This window comes from Gossypium arboreum, chromosome 8, assembly GCF_025698485.1.
Source record: "Gossypium arboreum isolate Shixiya-1 chromosome 8, ASM2569848v2, whole genome shotgun sequence".
Taxonomy (NCBI): Eukaryota; Viridiplantae; Streptophyta; class Magnoliopsida; order Malvales; family Malvaceae; genus Gossypium; species Gossypium arboreum.
This window is the reverse complement of record NC_069077.1, coordinates 9,443,563-9,467,790: the sequence shown is the minus strand read 5'-3', so window position 1 is coordinate 9,467,790 and position 24,228 is coordinate 9,443,563. Positions and strand designations below refer to the sequence as shown.

At 34.8% G+C, this 24,228-nt stretch overlaps 1 long non-coding RNA gene and 2 other non-coding genes across 3 annotated transcripts; 2 read left to right on the top strand and 1 right to left on the bottom strand.

The window, feature by feature from the left end:
• Positions 1-7,643: 7,643 nt before the first annotated feature.
• On the top strand, positions 7,644-7,750 carry LOC128279815 (small nucleolar RNA R71). The gene has a single exon (XR_008270010.1). It is a non-coding gene; the product is annotated as a small nucleolar RNA R71 (small nucleolar RNA).
• Positions 7,751-14,299: 6,549 nt separating this feature from the next.
• LOC128280291 (small nucleolar RNA R71) lies at positions 14,300-14,406 on the bottom strand. The gene has a single exon (XR_008270471.1). It is a non-coding gene; the product is annotated as a small nucleolar RNA R71 (small nucleolar RNA).
• A 7,845-nt stretch (positions 14,407-22,251) lies between these two features.
• Positions 22,252-23,019, top strand: LOC128296433 (uncharacterized). Its single transcript, XR_008287051.1, has 2 exons — positions 22,252-22,374; positions 22,823-23,019. It is a non-coding gene; the product is annotated as an uncharacterized LOC128296433 (long non-coding RNA).
• The last annotated feature ends 1,209 nt before the right edge of the window (positions 23,020-24,228 follow it).

Here is a 24,228-nt window from a genome sequence, read left to right as displayed (position 1 = left end):
CGAGTTCAAACAGAGCCTGATGACTATTTGATGTTTCGTGATAGAATATGTGTACCAAGTAATTCTGAGCTTATTCAGAGTATTCTAAATGAAGCACATAGTAGTTGTTTATCAGTGCATCCGAAAAGCACGAAAAAATGTATAACGATTTGAAATAGTTTTATTGGTGGCATGGCATGAAACAAGATATCTCAAAAAAAATTTCAAAATGTTTGATTCGTCAGCAAGTCAAAGCTCAACATCAACTGCCGTCAGATTTATTATAGCCTATTATGGTTCCCGAGTGGAAGTGGGATAGAGTAACAATGGATTTTGTTTCGGGATTACCCTTATCTCTGAGAAAGAAATATGCAATTTAGGTTGTTGTTGACAGATTGATGAAATCGACTCATTTCATGCCTGTATGTATGGATTATTCACTTGTTAAATTGGCTGCGTTATATATTTCACATAGCGATTTTGAAAAAAATTGCAAGAAGCTTTGGGTACAAAGATGCATTTTAGCACGGCGTTTCACCCACAAACGGATGGTCTGTCCAAGCGAGTTATTCAAATACTTGAGGATATGTTACGTTGCTGCATTCCTGAGTTTAAAGGTAGCTGGGAGAAATATCTACCACTGATTGAATTTGCTTACAATAATAGCTTTCAATCGAGTATAAAGATGGTACCATACGAAGCTCTATACGATCGTAAATGTAGAACACCATTGTATTGGAGTGAGCTCAGGAAAAAAAAAATTCACGAGGTTGATCTGATCAGAGAGACTGTAGAAAAAGTGAAAGTAATTCGCGATAGACTGAAAGCAGCGTCAGATCGACAGAAATCATATACAAACTTAAAACGAAAAGATATTGATTTCCAGATCGAGGATAAAGTGTTTTTGAAAGTGTCATCTAGGAAAAAGATATTGCGGTTTGGTTGGAAAGGGAAATTGAGTCCACGATTCATCGAACCGTGTGAGATTATCGAGCAAATTAGACCAGTTGCTTATCGGCTATCTTTACCGTCTGAGATAGAGAAAATACATAATGTATTTTATGTGTTGGTGCTTCGATGATACTGATCCAACCCTTCACATGTCATTTCCCTAATAGACGTTGAAATTCAGTCTGATATGTCATATGCTGAAGAACCGATTCGAATTTTAGCTCGTGAGATCAAAGAGCTGAGAAACAAGAAAATTCATTTAGTGAAAGTATTATGGCATTGGCACGGGGTTGAAGATGTTACGTGGGAACCCAAAGATGCTATGAGAAAACAATACCTAAACCTATTCACTGGTAAGATTTTCAGGGACGAAAATCCCTAAAGGGGAGAGTTGTAACAGTCTGGTTTCAGCTAAATCGGAATAGTGATTTTGAAACCACAAATCCAATGTTAAAAAAATTATTTTACTATTATTTTTGGTGTTTACATCATAATAGCATGTATGTGTGAAAATTTCGTGAGCTAATTTTATTGTTTAATAGCTCAATTTGAGAAAAAAGGACTAAATCGCGTAAAATACAAAAAGTTGTATTCTATTTGTTAAAGGTGTCAATTAGCCTTGGCTTTTAAATATGATGGCCTTAAATGGAAATTATATCATTTTAGATGTTAATGGACATTAATGGACATCCATTATATGATTTTATATGTTTATTATTAAGGTTAATATAGTAATTCCTTAATAAAGGTTAATATAATAAAAACATAAGAAATTTTGTCCATATTTTCTTCCTATGACCGAATATTGAAGAATAAAAGAATCCATTGATGAACACTTAGGGTTTGGCACACATTAGGCTTGATTAAGGTATGATTTGAGCTCGATTTTTGATGATTTTTATGTTTTTGAGATCGTTGCTTTGTATTCTAGCTAGCCCATACCATAGATTTTGAAATTGTTAAAGGTTTAAAAAGTTTCATTGTTTATTTCTTGGGTAATTTGATGAATTATGATAGATTATGAAAGTTTGTTTATAGTTAAACTAGTTTTGTAAAGTAATTTTTTGACAAAAATGTCAAAAAGGGATTAAATTGTGAAAAGTGAAACTTGAGTGGTTGAAACGTGAAATAAATGAAATATGTGGGCTACTGGGGACACTAGTGAAATTTGGCTATGATGAAATTGGATTAAGTTGTTTGAATTTGTATTTTTGTGAAATAAGGACTAATTTGTAAAAGTTATGAAACATTAGGGGCAAATGTGTAAAAATGCCTAAATGTATATTTTTGGATTAAATTGAATGAGTAGATGAATAAATAAGTTAATTTTGAATTCATATAGATCAAGAAAGAAAGAATTCGAATTTAGATCAGGGGAAAAGTAAGGTTGTCGAATAGTCGATCCGATTCGTCGATTCTGAATACGAGGTAAGTTCGTATAATTGAACTTAAATGTGTATCTATCTATTTTGATGGATGAAATTGAATATTAATTATTCTATTGAATAAATGTTGAGATATTAAATGAAAAGTACGAATTGAGTAAGGCAAGTTACCGAATAAGACCATAGCCGAGCTATGGCAATCGAATAATAAGATTATAACCGGGTTATAGCATATGAATGAAAGACCACGGAAAGACCTTGGCAAAGTATATGTGTATGACCATAGTTGGACTATGGCATCGGAAAATTGATGAAGTTTTATTGTGAATTGGAATGGTTTTATAAGAGTATTAATGAAAAATAGAAATGTACCGGTAAAGGCATGCACGGACAACTATTCAAGTATTGAGTTGATAAAGTTGTGAACTTATGAATTGATATATGGATAAGTTTTATGTTAATTCATGAATTGATGCTTTAAATGTTAATGACATTGTCCAATTTGAGTTGTAAATGAATGTTGTAATTATTTCATGTTTATATACGAACTTACTAAGCTTATAGCTTACTTTGTTTAATTGTTCTTATGTTTTATGATTCTACGAAGCTAGCTCAGATCTAGGAATCGTTAGAGACTTCATCGCACCATCGAACATCTATTTTTTGTAGTTTTGAAGCTATGTATATATGGTATATGACATGTATGGGCTTGAGTCATTTTGGTATGTTTGATTTATATGTGTTTTGGACATTTGTGACGGCATAAGATGATAAACTTGATGATACTTTATGAATGTGCAAGGGTTTTACTTTTAATGTTTGGTAATAGACTTATAATGAATGAATAAGTGATTATGTATATTTGAATTAGTTTAGTTAGATGAATTATATATGTGAATTATGCTTAGTAAAGCAAGTTAAATTGTTTGGTATTTGATTGGGTAAATGGTATAGAGTTGGGTATTGAATTTAGTTGAAATGGATAATGTATGATTATGTGTTGGTTGGTGAACTTTGGCTGCATATTTGTGACTGAAAATGTTACCATATGAACTTGTGTATGTATGTGTAAAAGGGGTGGCAAATTGGCTTTGCAAATAGCCTATTTTTGTCCACATGGGTAGAGACACAGGCGTCTGTCTCAACTATGTGTGACACACAGTTAAGTTACACAGTCGTGTGTCCCCTGGTGTTGAAATCGAGTTGAAGTCAGTATGCTCCACACAGCCTCACACACGAGCGTGTGACTGGCCATGTGGCACAAGTCAGTATACCCCGTAATGGCACACAGCCTAGCACATGGGTGTGTGACTTGGCCGTGTTCCATATGTCAGTATACCCTACAAGATTGGCACGGCCTAGCAAACGGCCTGGCACACGGTCATGTGTGGCCACTTCAAAGGCCACACGAGTTAGACACACGAGCGTGTGGTCAGCCGTGTGACCCAATTCAATATGTATGCCCTGTTTCCACATGGCCTGTGACACAGGCATATCTACTAGCCGTGTGAGGCACACAGTCTGTTCACATAGGCGTGTGACCCTTGTATAGATGAAAAAATTTCTAAGTTTTTCATAAGTCTCGTATGATATCGGTTTAGTCCCGAACAACTCTTAAAGTATGTTTAAGACATTTTAGACCCTTATATGGGACAATGTGAATATGATTGAATGGCATTTGAGTATGAAAGCATAAATGTATGAATTATGTATGTTAAATTATGTGATTTATCGGTAATACCTCGTAACCCTATTCTAATCATGAATACGAGTGAGGGGTGTTATAGTGGAAGGAGGTAAGGTAAAAATTCAATATGCTCAAATATGCATACATCCTATTCACATATTTGATGCATGATATTCGTGACAGGTTTTAAAAATTTATAAATGAATCATTCTTGAGACTAACTTATTATCACGATTAAGGCAAGTGTACCTATCGAACAGTAGTATAGTTTAGCAAAACCGAATTGTCGAACCCAAAAGAACCATGAGTACTAGTATTTACTTCTTTTTTATTATCTAGCCTAAAAATCAAGAGGTTTGGTTATCTAAACTAATTACTAAACTAAGAATGCATAGAAAGAAAATTTGGAAAAATACTTTTTAGAAAATTCGACTGATTAAGACAATACCTAAGGAAAAATCCACCTAGACTTCACTTGTTATTTGACTCTGAATCAGACGATTTATTCATTTGACTTGATCCGTAGAAATCCCTAAGTTATATTATTATCTCTCTCTCGAGACTAATAACGTCTAACCCTAGGTTGAATAATTGAAATCTCTTTCTAATTAACACCCTAGAACTGTATTAACTCGATCTATAGATTCCCTTATTAGGTTTCACCCTAATATGGCAAAATCTTGTCACCCTATCTCTAGGCGCGCAATCAAATCCACTTAATTACGACAAATTTACTCTTAGACAGGGTCTATTCCTCCTCTGAATAAGAGCGTTAACTTGAATCAATATCCTGGAATATTAAACAAGAATTAAGAACACATAATTAAGAACAAATCAAATATTTATCATACAATTCAGATAATAATAACAAGATCCGTCTTAGGTTTCATTCCCCTTAGGTATTTAGGGGTTTTAGTTTATACTTATGAAGGAAAACATATTAAAAGCCTAAAGATACCAAAACATAAGAAAACCCAAAACTCCTGAAGGAACTTGAAGGGAGATCTCCAGTCTTGATGAGGAATCTGGCTTCTGAGATGGATCAATCGGCTTTCCTTGAGTAATTCCTTGCTTCCTACTCTGCGTCCCCCTCTTAAGTGCCTTCTCAGGTGTTTAAATAGGCTTTAGAATGCCTAAGATCCCCCAAAATTGGCCTTTTTCGAATAGAGTTATACTTGGGCTCGGCAAGGACACGACCATGTGCGATTACTCCAGCCCGTGGTCAAGACTATTGAACAGGTACGGGTGTGTAGTATACCCGTGTAACTCGTGTTTCAATTCTGCCAAAGGGGCACGCCCGTGTGCTCTTATCTCAGCCCGTGTGTTTCGTGGTTTTCGAAATTAGGCGCATTGGTGTACACGGCCATGTTGCATGGCCGTGTCGATCTTCATTTTCTTCTCCCACGCCCGTGTTATTTTGATAGGCTCGACCACGATCGGTGGGTACAGTCATGTCGATTGCCCGTGTTACTTTGGCAGGATTGCCCACAGCTACGTCGCACGGCTGTGGCAATTTTATCGGATCCCGTATTGAGGAAACGTTTTTGCTCTATTTTTACACGGCCGTATCGCACGGCCGTGTTGCATCCCGTGGTATGTGCACGGCCTACGGCACTCCCATGCTCCTGGTCGTGTGGTTCTGGAAATCATGTGTTCAGTGACTCGATTTGTGAATTAATTGTTAGAGTCTAAAATTTAAAGAAGTTAACATCGTTAGTGCTCGGGGGGCCTCCCATTATGCATTTTGAAACGATGTCCATTTACCTTAAAAGTACCTTGTGATGGATGGCTTACCTCTACTGTGCCATATGGGAAAATATTGATACCGTAAGAGGAATTTATTCATTAGGTTCAGGAGTGGTAATGGAGGATTTGCTGCATCTAGTAGTACTTTGTCTCCAACCTTAGGTTGATTTGGTGAGGTATTGAGCTTGTCCTGGCTCGGTTTTGGTTTATTAGGTGTTTTCAGTTTCTGTGTTCGCCATTCATCTAGATCCTCGATTTGTAGCCTTCGTTCTTCATAGATAGGTCCTTTGTTGTTGTTTAAACACGGCTCATATGTGTTCTTTGTAACTATTTCCTGCACAGAAGGTTTCACCACATGATCAGTACTAGTAGAATGATTTATACAACCACCTTCAATTTTTGATGTGTTACTCAAATTACGAGCTTGAAGGGTGATTGTTTCGTCTCCCACACGAAGTGAGTTCACCTGTACCAACATCAATAATGGTTTTAGCAGTCGCTAAAAAGGGTCATCCTAAAATTAAAAGTGCGTTACTATCCTCTTCCATGTCTAGAACAACAAAGTCTACTGGGTATATAAATTTATCGATCTTAACAAGAACATCTTCAATGATACACCTAGGAAATCTAATGGTTTTATCAGCCAATTGAATGCTCATCCTAGTTTGTTTAGGTTTCCCAAGACCTAGGTGTTTAAACATTTTATAGGGAATAACATTAATACTTGCCCTTAAGTCAGCCAATGCATTATGAACATCTAAATTACCAATTAAACAAGGAATCGTAAAAATCCCTGAATCTTTCAATTTGTTGGGTAGCTTATTCTGTAGAATGGCTGAGCAAACTGCATTCAACTCTACATGCGATGCCTTATCCAACTTTCGTTTATTTGTTAAAAGCTCATTTTAGAATTTGACTGTGTTTGGCATCTGCAAAAGAGCTTCAATAAACTGTAAGTTAATATGTAATTTTTTTAATAATTTAAGGAATTTACCGAATTATTCTTCTGTGCGATCTTTCCTTGTCGCGTTTGAGTATGGAAAAATGATGTTTGTATTCTTTACTTACCAGTTTTTGGTCATTTTGGTCCACCTCACCCTTACCTTTACTTACCCCAGTTTCTTGCCTCAGTTTTAGTTCAGGTGCAACTAACCCTTCCGCATCTTGAATGGTAATTACATTGATTTGCTCTCTTGGGTTAGATTCAGTGTTACTCGGCAGACTACCTTGTGGTCATTCAGAAATCAGTTTAGCGAGTTGGCCTATTTGAGTTTTGAGCCCTTAGATTTACGCTTGTTCATTCTTAAAAGCTGTCTTGGTATTCTAAAAACGAGTTTTTGACACCGAGATGAATTTTTTCAATATCTCCTCAAGGTTCAGCTTCTTTTCCTACTGGTAAGGTGGTTGTTGAAAACCTGGAGGATGTTGTGGCCTTTGATTTCCTTGACCGCCCCACCAGAAATTGGGATGGTTCCTCCAATACTGTACGGCTATTTTGGGGTCTAGATTTATTGTTACCCATATATGGGACTTGTTCCTCCTCGATGCTAGGGTTGAAGGGTTGATATTCTATGCATGCTCCTCCTTCATTTGAATCGCACCTCATCACTGGATGTACTTGAGTAGAACCACACAAACCGTTAATCTTTTTATTTAAGAGTTTTACTTGGTTGGATAGCATAGTAACCGCATCGAGGTTGAAAACACCGACTGCTTTCGTCGGCTTTGTCCTCATAACTTGCCACTAATAGTTATTCAGTGACATCTCCTCAATAAATTCGTAAGCCGCCTCAGGTGTCTTATTATTGATAGTTCCACCAGCGGCTGCGTCAATCATCTGCCGAGTCGAAGGGTTCAGGCCATTGTGAATTGTTTAGACCTGTAGCCAAAGTGGTAACCCATGGTGACGGCATCTTTGCAAAAGGTCCTTGTATCTCTCCCATGTATCGTAGAGTGTTTCTAACTCCATCTGCATAAAAGAAGAGATATCATTACGTAATTTGGCTGTTTTGGTCGGCGAAAAATATTTTAATAAAAATTTTCGGTCATCTGTTCCCAAGTAGTGATTGATCCTCGTGGCAAAGAGTTCAACCACTGTTTAGCCTTATTCCTCTGCGAAAAGGGAAACAACCGAAGGCGAATGGCGTCATCAGAAACGCCATTAATTTTAAAAGTGTCATAAAACTCTAAGAAATTTTCCAAGTGAGCGTTGTAATCCTTGTCCTGCAAACCATCAAACTGAACAAACTATTGGATCATTTGAATGGTGTTAGGTTTCAGTTCAAAATTATTTGCAGCAACAGTAGGCCTAACTATGCTCGATTCAATTCCTGTTAAATTAGTTTTAGCATAATCATACATAGTACGTGAAGCAGGATTCTGATTTACTAGTTCAGCAGCAATCACAGGAGGTAGAGGATTTTCTTGGTTTTTATCCATCTCCTCGGTTGTTGTTGAAGTGTCATCCCCTTGCTCGTCCTCTATGTATCTTAGGCTTCGCTTTCTTTCTCTTCAGTTTTTGCGTACTATGCGGTCGATCTCACCTTCAAAAAGTAGTGGTCCTAACGGGTTTCTTCTGGTCATAAACTAGAAAAACCTGTCAGAAGAAAATAAATGAAAAATTAGAAAAGAAAATAAAATTTAAATTGCAATAAAAGTAAAATGGCTAAAGTAATAAAAATCGAGTGCTCCTAATATCCTAGTTCCCTAGCAACGGCGCCAAAAACTTGATGCGTGATATTCGTGACAGGTTTTAAAAATTTATAAATGAATCGTTCTTGAGACTAACTTATTATCACGATTAAGGCAAGTGTACCTATCGGATAACTTAAAGTAAACCCCTAACATGTATAATTTCATGATTTATGAATGCATAATATTTGTAGTTATTGATGGTATGAAAATGTATGAAATGCATCTTTGATAATGAATTGTTGATAACCGTCTCGGTTGAGGTTAAAAAGGGAATTCGACGGATAAACCATGTTTTACATGTGAAATGAGATCCTGCATGTGTTGCAATAAAGATTTAGCCCGGACGGGTAATCCGTGATCTCAAGTAAACAGGAATCTAGCTTGGACGGGTGTTCCTTCAATGATCAAGCCTCCCAAAGAATATATGTGCATTGAAGATTTAGCCCGGACGGGTAATCCTATTAGGGTCTAAATTTAGCCTGGACTGTTAATTCAGATCCAATCTCATTAAGGGTGTTTGTCTCTATAAGAGATTTGGCCTGGACTGGTAATCCCGACATCACCTTATGAGTTTATGATATGGGGGATTTAGCCTGGACTGGTAATCCTACCATGAGATGTGAGGTTCGCGGGAGTGCATATATGGAATGATCATTCGTATGAATTGACGGATAATGGGTATTCCATCGAGATTTCCTAGAAACTCAACAAGATTAACATTGGATATATATATAAATATATGTGAATGAAATATTAAATGATGAGCTCATCTAGTTAAATTACATGATATATTAAAATGTAACTAACTCATTGATTGAGTGCATGTGATAGGAAATCATTTCATAATAGATGATTTCATGAATTAAGCATAGATGTATGCTAATTACTCGGTAAGTTTACTTTCCAGTTATTCGAGCTTACTAAGTATATAAATGCTTACCCCTCTCTTTTTCCCTGTTTCTCAGAGCTGGAGGACTAGAAAGGATTGGAGGACAACTAGAGAGTCAACACACTATCAACTAAATAAGCTTTGGTATCAAGACTTTGTTCTTTTTGTTATATGTGTCATTTGATTTGCCAAATGAAGGCATGTAGAAATATATTTATCTCTTTGTATATAGCCATGAAAATTGGTTTAATTTAAGTAGGCTATGACCTACGATTTTTATGCATGGTTTTATTCACAAACGATGGGTTGCTATAAATTGGCAATGAGTCTCTTGAACAAGCCAATTTCGGATGGATTAATGCAGCATGGGAACTATTAAGATTATTTACAAGTGTAAAATTGTGTTTTCTCTCAAACTTGGAAATTTCTAAGCATAAGAGGTAGAAAGGGGTGACTAAAGGATTGGAAAATAGCCTATTAAGGTCCACATGGTTAGACACACGGGCAAGTGTCTAAGCCGTGTGAGACACAAGGTCCATCCCCATGGGCGTGTGGTATGACCGTGTGTCCCCTGCACCTAAATATTTAAGCTAAATTAGTGCAGGGGTAGGGCACACAGGCGTGTGTCTTGGCCATGTTAATTTAACAGAATGCTCAAGTTTTAGACACGGGGTGAGCCCACAGGAGTGTGAGTCCACACGGCCCACCTACACGGGCGTGTGTCCCTTTATGTTAAGGAAAATTTTCTGAGTAGCCCAAGGTAAATCGAACGAGCCCGAATTTGTCCCACATTGCCTTCCGATATGTTATAGGTTTCGAAGGTCTATATAAGGGACGAGATGTTCATGATTGAAAGGTTTTCAATTTAAATGAAATTTTGTGACCTGAGTTCGTGTACCGAAAGTGTAAAGTCCCGGTAATGCCTCGAGCCCTGTCTGGAGTTGAATACGGGTTAGGGGTGTTACACCCTAAGTTATATTATTATCTCTCTTGAGACTAATAATGTCTAAACCTAAGTTGAATAATTGAAATCTCTTTCTAATTAACACCCTAGAACTGCATTAACTCGATCTATGGATTCCCTTATTAGGTTTCACCCTAATCTGACAAAATCTTGTCACCCTATCTCTAGGCGCGCAATCAAATTTGCTTAATTACGACAAATTTACTCTTAGACAGGGTCTATTCCTCCCCTGAATAAGAGCGTTAACTTGAATCAATATCCTGGAATATTAAAACAAGAATTAAGAACACATAATTAATAATAAATCAAATATTTATCATACAATTCAGATAATAATAACAAGATCCGTCTTAGGTTTCATTCCCCTTAGGTATTTAGGGGTTTTAGTTTATACTTATGAAGGAAAACATATTAAAAGCCTAAAGATACCAAAACATAAGAAAACCCAAAACTCCTGACTTGAAGGGAGATCTTCAGTCTTGATGATGAATCCGGCTTTTGAAATGGATCAATCAGCTTTTCTTGAGTAATTCCTTGCTTCCTACTCTGCGTCCCCCTCTTAAGTGCCTTCTCAGGTGTTTAAATAGGCTTTAGAATGCCTAAGAGTCCCCAAAATTGGCCTTTTTCGAATAAGGTTATACTTGGGCTCGGCAGGGACACATCCGTGTGCGATTACTCCAACCCGTGTCAAGGCTGTTGAACAGGCACGGACGTGTGGTATACCCGTGTAAGTCGTGCTTCAATCCTACCAAAGGAACACGCCCATGTGAGAAAGTCCAGGCCGTGTTGATTTCCCACGTGGGTCTATTTTTTTTGTTTTCGGCTCGTTTCTCGCTCTTTTTACTCTCCTATGCTCACCTAAGTATAAAACAAAAAATTAAAGGATTAGGAGCATCGAATTCACTAATTCTAAGGAGAAACCATCCATAAATGTGCTAAGCATGGGATAAAAATATGTATAAATTACGGTTTATCAATCTTCAAGCATGATCATATTGAAATCAATCAAACAATCCACAAATCATGCTTGAACATCCTAAGAATATGATCATGTTTAGAGATATTCTTAGGATTTTCAAGCATGGTTTGTGGATTGTTTGGTTGATTTCAATATTATCATGCTTGAATATGTGAATAGGATGTATGGACATTTGAGCATATTGAATTTTTACACATCCTAGAAGGAGCATACAAAGCTTAATATATTTGAGCAAGTGACTTTTGATAAAATGGTTTGAACATTTTGAGAACTTTCTTTGAGTTTGTTTAGATAAATAAATTTGGCGAACGTGCAATAATTTGAGTTTTAATGTTTTGAATGCAAGTTTATAGGATTCTTTGAGCTTAAATGGTCAACTTTTGATTTTAATGATTTATAGGCATGAAAACCATTTAGACACACTTTAAATGGGTTACAAAACTTCACTACAGAGCTTTGAAATGATATTTTAGCATAATTGTTCATTTTAAGTCCAATTTCAAGGAAATGTATACATTCAAGATTTGTTTTTCACAATTTTCTTGTTAATTAGGTTATTTGATTACTTGAACAAGTTTGTTTTATTGTTTGGAAGTTGTTGAAAAAGCTCAAGTTAATTAAAAATATGATTTTAAATTTTTGACAATTTGAATGGTCGTTTTCAAAGAAAAAATGAGTTCTAAAAATATTAAAGTTAAGTTATATATATTGAAAATATAATTTCTATATTTTTTTAGGGTAAATTACACTAACAGTCACTCAACTTTGGGGTGGTTGACAAAACAATCACTCAGGTTTCAATCCAATCACTTAATTTCTGAAAAATAACAAAACAATCACCACTAACCATTTATTGTTACAGAAGTAACGAAGCTACCATTTTCCATTACAGACTTAACAGAGTTGCCATTTTCCATCCCCCTATCATTGCTCTCCCATCCCTCACCCTCTTCCCCACCATCCCTCCCCCCACTCTGATTCCCTCTCTCCTCCCCCTCTTCCCCACCATCCCTCCTCCTACTCTGATTATTTCCCTCTCCCCCACCATCCCTCGCCCTACTCCAATTCTATCCTCCTCTTCCCTACTGATAAATGATAAAACTAACATATTTTAATCCCATTGTTAATACGTTTTTGGATGATTATTTATTAAAATTGGTGAATTTGATACTCTTAATTCTTTGAATTCATGTTATTATACTTAGGTGAGCATTTAGGAGCTGAAGGAACAAAAAACAATCAAAAATCGGAGAAAAAAAGCAGATTTCAAGAGCCACATGGGCTAGGCACATGCCCCTGTGCCAACCCGTGTCAATTTCGCACCTTGCTTCCCAAATGCGCTAAAAAATGTAACTTTTAGGCTTTCTAGGAATTCTAAAGTCTATAAATACCAATTAGAAGAAGAAAGGAGAGAGCGATAAAAAAAAGATCAAAGAAAAAACTCGAAGAACACCGTCGAAGCCAACTTGGAAGCAGATTTCCATCAAGATTGAAGACCTTCTTTTAATTTCTCCTGAATTTTTTATGAGTTTCTTTATATCTTGTGGTTATTCTGACTTTGAGATGTTTTATTTCATAATTATGTATTAATTCCCTAGATACCTAGGTAAGATGAAACCTATGACAAATTCTATTAATTGATTTCTATTTTACATTATAAATATTTGATTCTTGTTCTTAATTATGTGTGATAATTTTTTTGTTTTAATATTTCTGGGATATTAATTCACGTTTTATGTGCTTAATTCGGTGGAGAAAAAGTCCTTGTTTAAGAGTAGATCTAGCATAATTGAGTAGAGTTGCATGCAATCCTAGAAATAGGACGACATAAATTTACTAGATTAGAGTCAAATCTAATAGGGGAATCCATAGATCGAGTTAATGCGACGATAGGGGTTTTAACTACAAAGAGATTTCTATTAATTAACCTAGAGTTAGCTGTTCTTACTCTTGAAAGAGATATTAACATAATTTAGGAATTTCTACAGATCAAGACACCAAGTGAATATATCGTTTAATTCAGAGTCATAATAATAGATGAAGTCTAGGTGGATTCTTTCCTGGGTATTGTCTCTTTCATTGGTTACTATTCGATTATTTCCTTGACTCATTCACTATTGCATTATTAGTTAAATTAGTTTAGTAATTTTAGATTTATCACCTATCACTCTAAATTGTCGGTTAAATAATAAGAAAATGGTAACTAATAATACTTTTAGTCCTCGTGGATATGATATCTTTACTAACCGTAGCTATACTATTGTTCGATAGGTGCGCTTGCCTTTGTCTTAAATTTTAGTTAGCACGGAAAACACACATCAAGTTTTTGGCACCGTTGCCAGGGACTAAAATATTAGGAACACTTTATTGTTATTAATTTAGCCTTTTATTTTATTCTATTTTTTTAGTTTAATTTTTACATTCTAAATTTTATTTTATTTGCTTCTGGCAAGTTCTTTTAGTTTATGAAAAGAAGAAACCCGTTGGGACCATTACTGTTTGATAGCGAAATTGAAAGTACTGCTTAAAGAAACCATAAAGAAGTAAGGAAAAACCGATAAAGCATAGTAGACGAACAAGAGAAAATCATTATTATTGAGGAGATGGGTGATAATCAGAATATTCAACTACCTCCTGTAGCAGCTCCTGTTTCTGTTCCCCGTACTATGTACGATTATGCCAAGCCCACTCTAACTTGGCTGAATTAAGTATTGTGAGACCCACTATTGCTGCAAATAATTTTGAACTAAAGTCGAACACAATTCAGATGGTACAACAGTTTGTTCAATTTGATGGTTTGCAAGACGAAGATCCAAATACTCATCTAGCCAATTTCCTAGAAATTTGTAACACTTTCAAGATAAAGGGCACCATTGACGAAGCCATTTGCTTACGGTTATTCCCTTTCTTGTTGAGGAACAAAGCAAAACGGTGGTTAAACTTTTTACCATGAGGTTCCATCATTACATGGGCTCAAATGACTGAGAAATTTCTATTAAAGTACTTCTCACTGGCTAAGACAGCCGAGTTGAGGAATGATATCTCGTTCTTTCTTCAGATTGATTTAGAGACCTTATATGATGCATGAGAGAGATATAATGATTAATTGAGAATATGCCTTCACAATAGGTTGCCTCTATGGTTAGAAGTTCAAACCTTCTACAACAATTTGAATCCCTCAACTAGGCAATTAATCGACGTAGTAGCTGGTGGTGTAATAGGCCCATTTCGCCCGGGCTTATACCAGAACCAAAGCCAAAATAAAACAAAAAAAAACCCAAAAACAATAAAATGTTCACAGTCCGAAATACAAAACATTAACCGAGACCCAATTGAAACCCCAAAATAAAGCCTAAATTTATTGGCCTAGACCCTAACCCAAAATCCCATTACACCCAAAACCCCCCAACTTAATCCTAGCCCAATTTACAACAGCCCACTGCTAAAACAATCCCAAACGGCCCAAAGAGGCCCAACAGTTTGAAAGTATCAGAAACCCTAGAGGTTTCTGGAACATGCTAGCGGTGCAGCCAGCCAAGAGATCGTACTCCCACGAGTGGTTTCCCACGCACGACCTCCACGTCACCAGGGCTTCTTCCTCCGTACAACGCCCCCTGCGTCCATAGAACCTGCGAGAAGAATAAAATAATACAGCAAAACAATAACAGAAAAAGAAAATTAGTATTTACATTTTTTATTTTTATTAATTTTTTCCCTTTTCCCTTTTCTCTTGGTTCGGCTATAAAAAGGCCGATTGTATACTGTAAACGGGATTACGAACGCATATTGAATATAAAGAAAGCAGTCAAAATTTTTAGAAGGTGATTTCTAGTTCAAGTTTCTCTATATTTTTGAATTTCTTTCAGATTATTCCTTTCGCTATTGATTCTTGCATATAAAAAAAAAGAAAAAATGAAGGTCTTACCTTGCGAGTATGCCATGGATTTCCTTTTGCTTCGTTGAAATCGAAGCCAAAAGAGGATCTCAAGGCTGAAAAACCATCTTTCCAAGCTTGAATGCATCGATTGTTGTTTATGGAGGTAAATCGGTGGTTGAAGTAAAGGATTTAGGGTTTGCCAAATAAGAAAGAAGGAGGCTAGGGTTGATTCGGCCGAATTGATTTGTTTGGCTTGGATTTGAGCCTTTATAAAGGGGCAAAAATGGTGCCGTTTTAAGCCTATTTCAGTGTCTTCAGAACAGTACCTTATAGGCCATGCCCGATCCGCCCTGATCCAATCACCCAAAAGGATCCGCGCATTCTGCTTAAAGGGAACTGCGCAGTTGATCCCTCACTTTCACATGATCATTCAATTGAGTCATATTTGCTTTTCTTTGATTTTTTAAATTTGTCTCCATAATTTGGACATAAATCCAATTTGGTCCACGCCTAAACGCTGTGTTTTGAGATTTGGAATATTTCCAGTTTTGGTCCTTGTATATTCGCGCGAATTGCTCTTTGGTCATTATTTCGATCTCAATTATTTCATTTATTTATTATTCCTTTAATTTAATTTTATTTCAAATGTTTTTTCCTTTCCTTTCAATTTAGTTTAATTCATTTTTTAATTCACTTGACATTGATCTATTTAAATAGTTTTATATACATTTCAAATTATTTTGATAATTTACCTTTTTTATTTTTTTAAATTATAAAATTGTTATTTTAAAGTTACCTTGTATATCATATTGTTTTTAAAATTTTGTATAATATTAAATTTGAATTACTCTTAAATTAATATGTATATAGTTTATGTTAAAATTAGTTTATTCTATGTACATTATCAATTTCATGTTATTTTATGTGTATTATTTTAGAAAAAAATCATTTTAGGTATATATATACACGTATTTTAAAAAAAATCTATTATGTATATAGTTTATCCCTTAAGAACATATTTTAATATATATCTTTGTTATTTAGAAACCCTTCATATTTTATATGTTATTTAAATTATCTTTTATTGTATGTATATTGTCAACCTTAAATGGATATTTTATTTTTAAAATATTTTGTGCATTATTTACTCTAAATTTCTTCTTTCATAATATCTATTTTAAATCTCATTGATATATTGTTAGTTTTTTTATATATGTAAATTATTTCAATTTTTAGCATGCAGTATTCATTTGTAAATTTTTTTCCATATGGTTTTTAATTTGTTTTGTATTATATTGGCTCCTAGTTTCCATATTGTTTTGTATATGGTGTGTTTTTCATATGGCTTCATATATTACTGCTGCGTGTTGTTTATTCGTCCTTTGTATTATTATTTCAATTATCATTCATCTATGCTTGAAAATTGGTTATATTTTATTCTAATATGTTTCTTTGATTAGTTATATTTTAGTTTCCATTATTCGATTATTAATGTTTTTAAAATAGGATGTGTGCTCATGGCTCTTATATATTTGTTAATTTATTTTTTTCCTTTATACTATTTTCATTCACTAAGTATAGTACATTGTTCGTGTATATTGTTCCATGTTTATATTTTCGCCTTTTGTTCACAAGTGTTGCATTGTAATTCTCAACTTATTGTTCTAAAATTAATGATTCAATTTTATTTCAAGTCAAACTAATGCGTTTTGAGCTGGCTTTACAATGGTTTATTTGATAATTTCCCAAAACAAAGGCAATGTTTGACGTTTGGAAATTCGGAAAATCCTGCCCTAACGTGCTGGGTTTCGATTCTTTGTTTGTCCAAAATAATCAAATATCCCTTTAAAATTTCGTCCGTGTTTTCTACATTTTAAAATAAGGCAATGTTCTATGTTTGGAAATCCGAGAAATAGTGCCCTAACGTGTTGGGTTTCGGTTTTTCATTGGACCAAATAGTTGAATATCCTTTTACAATTTTCACATGTATGAGCTTTTGGAAATCAAAAATTGATCGTGGTTTCGAAGGTTTAAAGGATCGTATCCTAACGTGCTGGATGTGATACTATACTCCTTCGAAACAAGAGAAATTAACGTCTAATATGAGTCATTCAAATGTTTTAAAAGAAATCGTATTTCAAAATATTTGTTTTTAAATCTTAGACATAAGGATATTATTTAGTCAATTTGGTACCAATTTTGGGCGTAGCAAGGGTGCTAATCCTTACTCGTACGTAACCGGCTCCCGAACCCATTTTCTCAAATTTCGTAGGCCAAAATTGATTTAAATAAAACAAAATGTTTTATTAGGTGATCCAGTCACACCTAAACAGAAGGATTGGTGGCGACTCCACACTTTGTTTTAAAGTCGATCCCCATTTTTCAAAATAAAAAATGGTTTCGATAGGTGGCACATCGAACAAAACACCCGAAACGGCTTATGAATTTATAGAGGAGATGGCACTGAATAATTATCAATGGCAAGTCATGAGAAGAAAGTTGATGAAAGTAGCCGGTGTTTTTAATTTAGATGCAGTCACCATGTTATCAAACTAGGTACATTTGCTTAATAAGAAAATTAATGGTTTATATCTTTCTACGCAGGAATGATCAATCCAAAATGTTTGCCCTTCGGTCCTAGCACAGAGAACGAGCAATTCAATCATATGGGTAATAATTCTAGGCCTCAAAATAACCCTTATAGTAATAACTATAATGTAGGTTGGAGTCACCATCCCAATTTCTCTTGGGGTGGTCAAGGAAATCAAAAAGCACAACCCCCTCCAGGCTTTCAACAACCACCTTTTTAGCAAAAGAACAAGCCGAATTTTGAGGAGATGTTGACAAACTTTATCTCGGTGTCAAAAACTTGTTTCCAAAACACTAACGCAGCACTGAAAAATCAACAAGCATCGCTTCAAGGGCTCGAAAATCAAATTGATCAACTTGCTAAATTAATCTCGAAAAAACCACAGGTAGTTTGCCTAACAATACCAAAAATAACCCAAGAGAGCAACTTCATGAAATTACTGATCGAGATGCAGAAGGGTTAGTTGAATTTGAACAAGAACCGATACAAGAAATTGTGGTGAATAACAATAAGGTTGAGGTCAGCCAGAAAAATTAAAAGCCAGTTGCCAACAACTGTAAACCTCAAGTGACATATCCTAACTCGACGTAGAAAAACCACAAAAACAAACAATTTGGTAAATTTCTCAAGCTCTGAAAGAAATTACATGTTACCGTTTGTTAAAGCTCTTTCGTAGATGCCAAATTACATCAAATTTTTAAAAGAGCTTTTGGAAAACAAACAAAAGTTAGACTATTCGTCAACTCTGGAGCTCAATGTAATTTTCTCGACCATCTTACAAAGTAAACTACTCAACAAACAGAAAGATTCAGGGAGTTCTACTATTCCTTGTTTAATTGGTAGTTTAAATATTCATAATGCTTTGGCTGATTTAGGGGCTAGTACTCATGTCATGCCCTATAAAATGTTTAAACAATTAGGTTTTGGGAAACCCAAACAAATTAGGATGAGTAATCAATTAGTGGATAGAACCATTAGCTATCCTAGGGGTGTTATTGAGGATGTCCTTGTTAAAATCGATAAATTCATATTCCCCGTTGACTTTGTTGTATTGGACATGGATGAGTGTAGTGAGGTACCTTTAATTTTAGGAAAACCCTTTTTAGCAACTACTAGGACTATAATAGATGTTGGTACGAGTGAACTTGTACTTCGTGTAGGTGATGAGAAAATTATTCTCCAAGTACGTGATTCTGTAAGAACATCTAGTGATCAAGATGATTTTAAATATTCTATTCATGTGAGTAACCAAGTGGCTTAACCTTCTTTGCAGGAAATCCCTCGAGAAAACATAATGGAGCCATATTCTAATCAAAGTGACAAAAATCGAACAACATACGAAGAACGAATGCTATAAGTCGATGAACTAGATAATCATGTCAATGAGAAACTAAAAAAGCATGATAAAGAGTCAAGCCAATGCCATAATGAGCATCTGGATGGAATAAACCAATTTAAGGTTGGGACATGGACAAAACGAATCCATGAATCTCTCATTCCAAGCTTGAGTCAAATGGATCACCCATGTACGGTACTGAATGTCTTTCTATATGGTACAGTTGAAGTAACTCATTTTGAGTTCCGCACAATTAAGGTAAACAATTCTCAACTTAAACCTTATTTTGGTAATAACATTGTTAACGAGAAAGAGAAGTTTCGGCTCTGTGAACCACCATAATCATGCAAATACGAGGCAATTCAAGCTTAGACTTTAAATAAACGCTTCTCGAGAGGTAACCCGAGTGTTTAACTTCTGCTAATTATTTTTATTTTATTGTACGCTAATCTAAAATTAATTAAAAATAAAACAAAATGTTTTTTGACCCACACGGCTTGGACACACAAGCGTGTCTTAGGCCGTGTGTACAACAAAGGACTCTACAGTGAGTCACACGGCCTGGCGACATGGCCGTGTGACCCACACAGCCTAGACACATGGGCATGTCCCAAGTCATGTGCAAAAGAGAGCAATTGACAAATAGTTACATGGTGTAAAAATAAGGCCATGTGAGTCACATGGGTGTGTCATTGGTTGTGTAAGTCCTAAGACTTAATTTTTCCAAATTTTGATGGTTACATGATCTGAGGTGGTCCAAATGTCCTGGAGACACGGCCGTGTGAGTATTGAAGGTAATTTTTTAATTTTAATTCAAGTTAGAGAGTTACACGAGCAAGAGACACGATCGTGTATCACATATGGCCTCGCACACGAGCGTGGGAAAAGTGAAGGAGATCACACACAGTCTGGCATACGGTCGTGTCTGCCATACGACTTGGACTCATGAGCGTGTCTGAGGCTATGTGAAGACTGGGCTCACTTTTTTCAATTGTACATAGGCTGAGAATGTCACACACGGGTGTGTGACATGGCTGTGTGGCCCAACACGGGCCTTTATACAACCGTGTCACCCCTTTTAAAGTAAACTTTAATTTTTCCCCATTTTGTCTTCTTCCTCTCCAACCTAAGCCGCTGCCAAACTCCTACCCCTCATGACCCCGACACCGCCAACCTCTATTCATCCTTTTTCTTCCCCCTTCGATTTTCCTTCTTTCGTCATACCCCCACTTTGGCATCTTTCCTCCTAACTGAATCCCCTTCTCCTCACCCTTCGAGACATCACAACTTCGAGCCTCTCTCTCCCCTTGTACCCCGTCGCCTTAGCCCTCCCCATCTCTCACCCTCATCGCACCCCCTCCCTTCCTCAAACCACTACCATCGATCGCTTTTACAACCCTAACCCCCTTACCTTCCTTTTAGCGCCGAACCCATCCCTTCCCCCACGCAGCCCCTCACTGAACACCTTCTTTTCCACCCTTGAACCTCCTAGCCCATTTCCCTTTTCCCCAATTTCTCCTTTGTTGCACCCCCACATTCCCCCCACTGCACCAATTTTTCCCTCCTCTTTTCTCCCTCGCTATGACCTTTCATTTCCCTCTTCCTTTCTGGCCCCGCAACTAACCCCTCCCCATTACCATCTATTACTCGCATCGGCCAGTCAAATGCCAACTCCTACAGCACCCAGTCCTAACTCTAACCATCTCCACCGTCCACTCCGCCCCTCCGTCAATTTTTCCCTGTTTTACCCTTTTTAATTTAATTATTTATCATTTATTATTTCATTTTATTTCCATTCTAACTTTTTTACTTTTTGTCTTTCTTTTATTTTGTTTTTCATATTTATTTTTCTTATTTTTTATTATTTTTATTATATTTGTTTACTATTGTTTTATTTAATTTAGTTATTACATTGTTTCTCATTCCTCTTCTTTTGATTTTAAAATTTAGTACTACTATTGTTAGCATTCCACTGAGTTTATTCTTAGTATTCTTCTTATTATCGTTTTTCTTCTTTTTATGATTAGTTAGCATGCTTAATAGATTAAGTCACAAGTTTTGGCATGATTAGGTATTAGTATATACTATTTTAAGAGTAAATTATCTATCTAAGCCAGTAAGATGTTTATGTTCGTCATGAGAGGACTGTAGTGCCGTATTTGAATTTGCACATTGATTCGCCGATCTCTCTATTTGTTTAATTGGTGATGCTTCTTTTATTTTTTTTATTTTGGACTATTTTATTTTTTAGGCACACCATGACAAACATACAGGGCAAATCTAAGGTTGTCGTCCCCGCTTCGAAAAATGGAATACTTGGTGTGTTGTTGAAAGTACCAAAAATAACCTATCCCTAAGAAATAACAAAAATAATAGTATAAGGGAAGTAAGGTCAAATCTTCAAGGACTGGATTGCTACAGCTTCTTATTCCTCGAAATCCTAGGCACAATCGTGTCCAAGAAAGATATCTGACCTGAAAAAAATAACAGAATAGAATTAAAAATATGAAAGAATTGAAATTGCGATTGTAAAAAACATAGAGTTAAGGAAAATAAATTCTTCAATTTAAGGGATTCCAGCCTCTGGTTGTCTCGATCCTCCTTGGGTTTAATCTTAGGCTTTTAGGTGATTTTTCTCATAATAGAATAAGCCAATTATAGTGGAAAAGGATGCCTACGACCACTAGCTCCACTAAGATTTTAGACTTACAATTTAGAGGAACCTGACTTGTAACGACCCAAACTTTAAGGTTATTAGAAAAGTGTATTTTCGGGTCACCGATTCTGAAAAATGGATTAGATTATAAAAAAAAAGTAAAAATATTTATGAAGTTAAGTGAGTGATTAATTAAAGTTTAATTAAGTAAATTTAGCTTAATTAAGGATAATTGGATAAAAGATTAAATTGAATATAATGTGAAAGTTTAGTTTTAAAGTAATAGAAAATAAAAGGATCAAAATGGCAATTAAGCCATACCCATGAAATGAGGCGGTGAATAGAAGAAAAATCAAGATTTTTCTTGAATTATGTATATCATTAAATTATTAAATATATATGTATATATAAAAAAAGAAGAAAAACAAGTGTATAAAAATGATTGGTACAAGTGTTAAATAAATATTTGTTATTAAATAGATTTTTATTATAGTTATTATTGTCATTATATATATATATATAAAAGAAACAAAAGAATAAAAAGAGGAAAGAAACAGAATAGCACGGGACGAAACAGAGAAGGGAGAAAGGAAGAAAAGAAAAAGGGAAAAATAAGGTTTTAAAGGTTCCAAGTTAATTTGGTAAGTCAATTTAGCCCCTTTTTCTTATGATTTTTGAGTTTTTGGAATCCTAGAGATAAATACTACTTGTTTTAAGTAGAAATTTTGAAAGTCATTAGATTTCTAAGTATGGTTCATGTTGAATAAAATGATGGAATTGGGGGTTTATTTGATATAAATTTTGATTGGAATTGAATAAAGGATTGAATCGTAAACTAAGCTATAAGTTTTGAGTTTTAGGGATTAAATGGAAATAAATTCGAAATTATGAAAATATACTGGAAATTTAATAGTTAAGTATGAGTTTGGACAAAATTTGAATAGAAATGAAGTATGAATTGAGATAGAAAAAGTAAGTAAATCTAGTTAAGATTAAATTGAAATTAAAGTAGAAATTGAATAAAAATTGTATTAATTAGATATAAATTAGTAGTGAATTAACGAATATGAATTGTTTTAATTCCCGTAGCTAATGTTGTCTCGGGAAACCTCGGCTAAGCAAGGAAAAAAATGGCAAAGACAAAGGGAGTTAGCTCGAGAAAATACGGTTTGTATTTCTATAATCCGAACCTAGTTATTAATTGTTATATTTTTTTTATTCAATGCATTTAATAAATGTTGAAGTGAGAATTATTGTGTTTATAATGGAAATGGATTAATTTGGTATGTGATGAATTTATATTGATTGAATTAAATTGAATTATATATTATAAATATATATATATATGTGTGTGTGTGTGTGTGTGTGTGTGTGTGTGTGTGTGTGTGTGTGTGTGTGTGTGTGTGTGTGTGTGTGTGTGTGTGTGTGTGTGTGTGTGAATGAGATATTATGCAATTATGATAATTGAATTTTGGATAAATATTATGATAAATAATTAAGATGGGAATTATTTGTATTGTGTCTTTATAATTGAAATGAATTGATTTAGTGTGTGATAAATTTATATTGAATTGATTTATGAATATCATTTTATTGAATTTATATTGATTGAAATTATTTTGATTGAATTTATATTGATTGAATTATATAATATATATGATTTATGTAGAAATTTGAATATTGAATGAATGTTATATTGAAAAATATATTGAATGGAAATATGAGAAAATTGGTATGAATATATGAGATTGTGATATTTGAATATTTGATATTGAAAAATGAATTGAATTGTCTTGAATTATGAATTAATGTGAATAATTGAAATATATTGTTGAATTGAATGAAATTGTATGAATTGTGAAAATAGGTAAATATATGTAATTATCTGAATGAGATATTGATGAAAGAATTATTAAATTGAGAAAGTGAATGAAATACCCTATTAACTAGTCGGGCTAAGTCGGATATAATTGGCATGCCATAGGATCTGAAAGTGTACGGGATTTGCCGGCTTTATCGATCTGGCACTTTATGTGTCGTATTTCAGGCACCTCGTGTGTCGTTTTAGGCACTTTATGTGTCGATATCTTGATCGTGCATCTTGTGTCTTGTTTTAGGCACAATGTGCCGTACTGGTGTGTTTGGGTTGGAATCCGTGTATCCATCAAAGTCCGGGTTTGTTAATAGGGGTAAATAAGTGAAAAGATAAATCGAGTGAATTTGATTGATTGAACTATTGGAATGAAATGAGAAATTGAATTGAGAATTGAAATTGAGATATGAGATTGAAAACATGAATCAAAAGGTTCATGAAATGAGTGAAGTTCAAATGGATGATGATTGATGTTAGAATGAATTAAAATGGTATATTGTTAAGAAGTAAAGTGTGAATACAAGTGAATTGTGAATATATTGAAAGAATTTATACAGTAAGCAAATGAAAAGAATTGAGCAAATATGTTGTTGTGTTTGTTATATGGCTTGTATAGAATTTT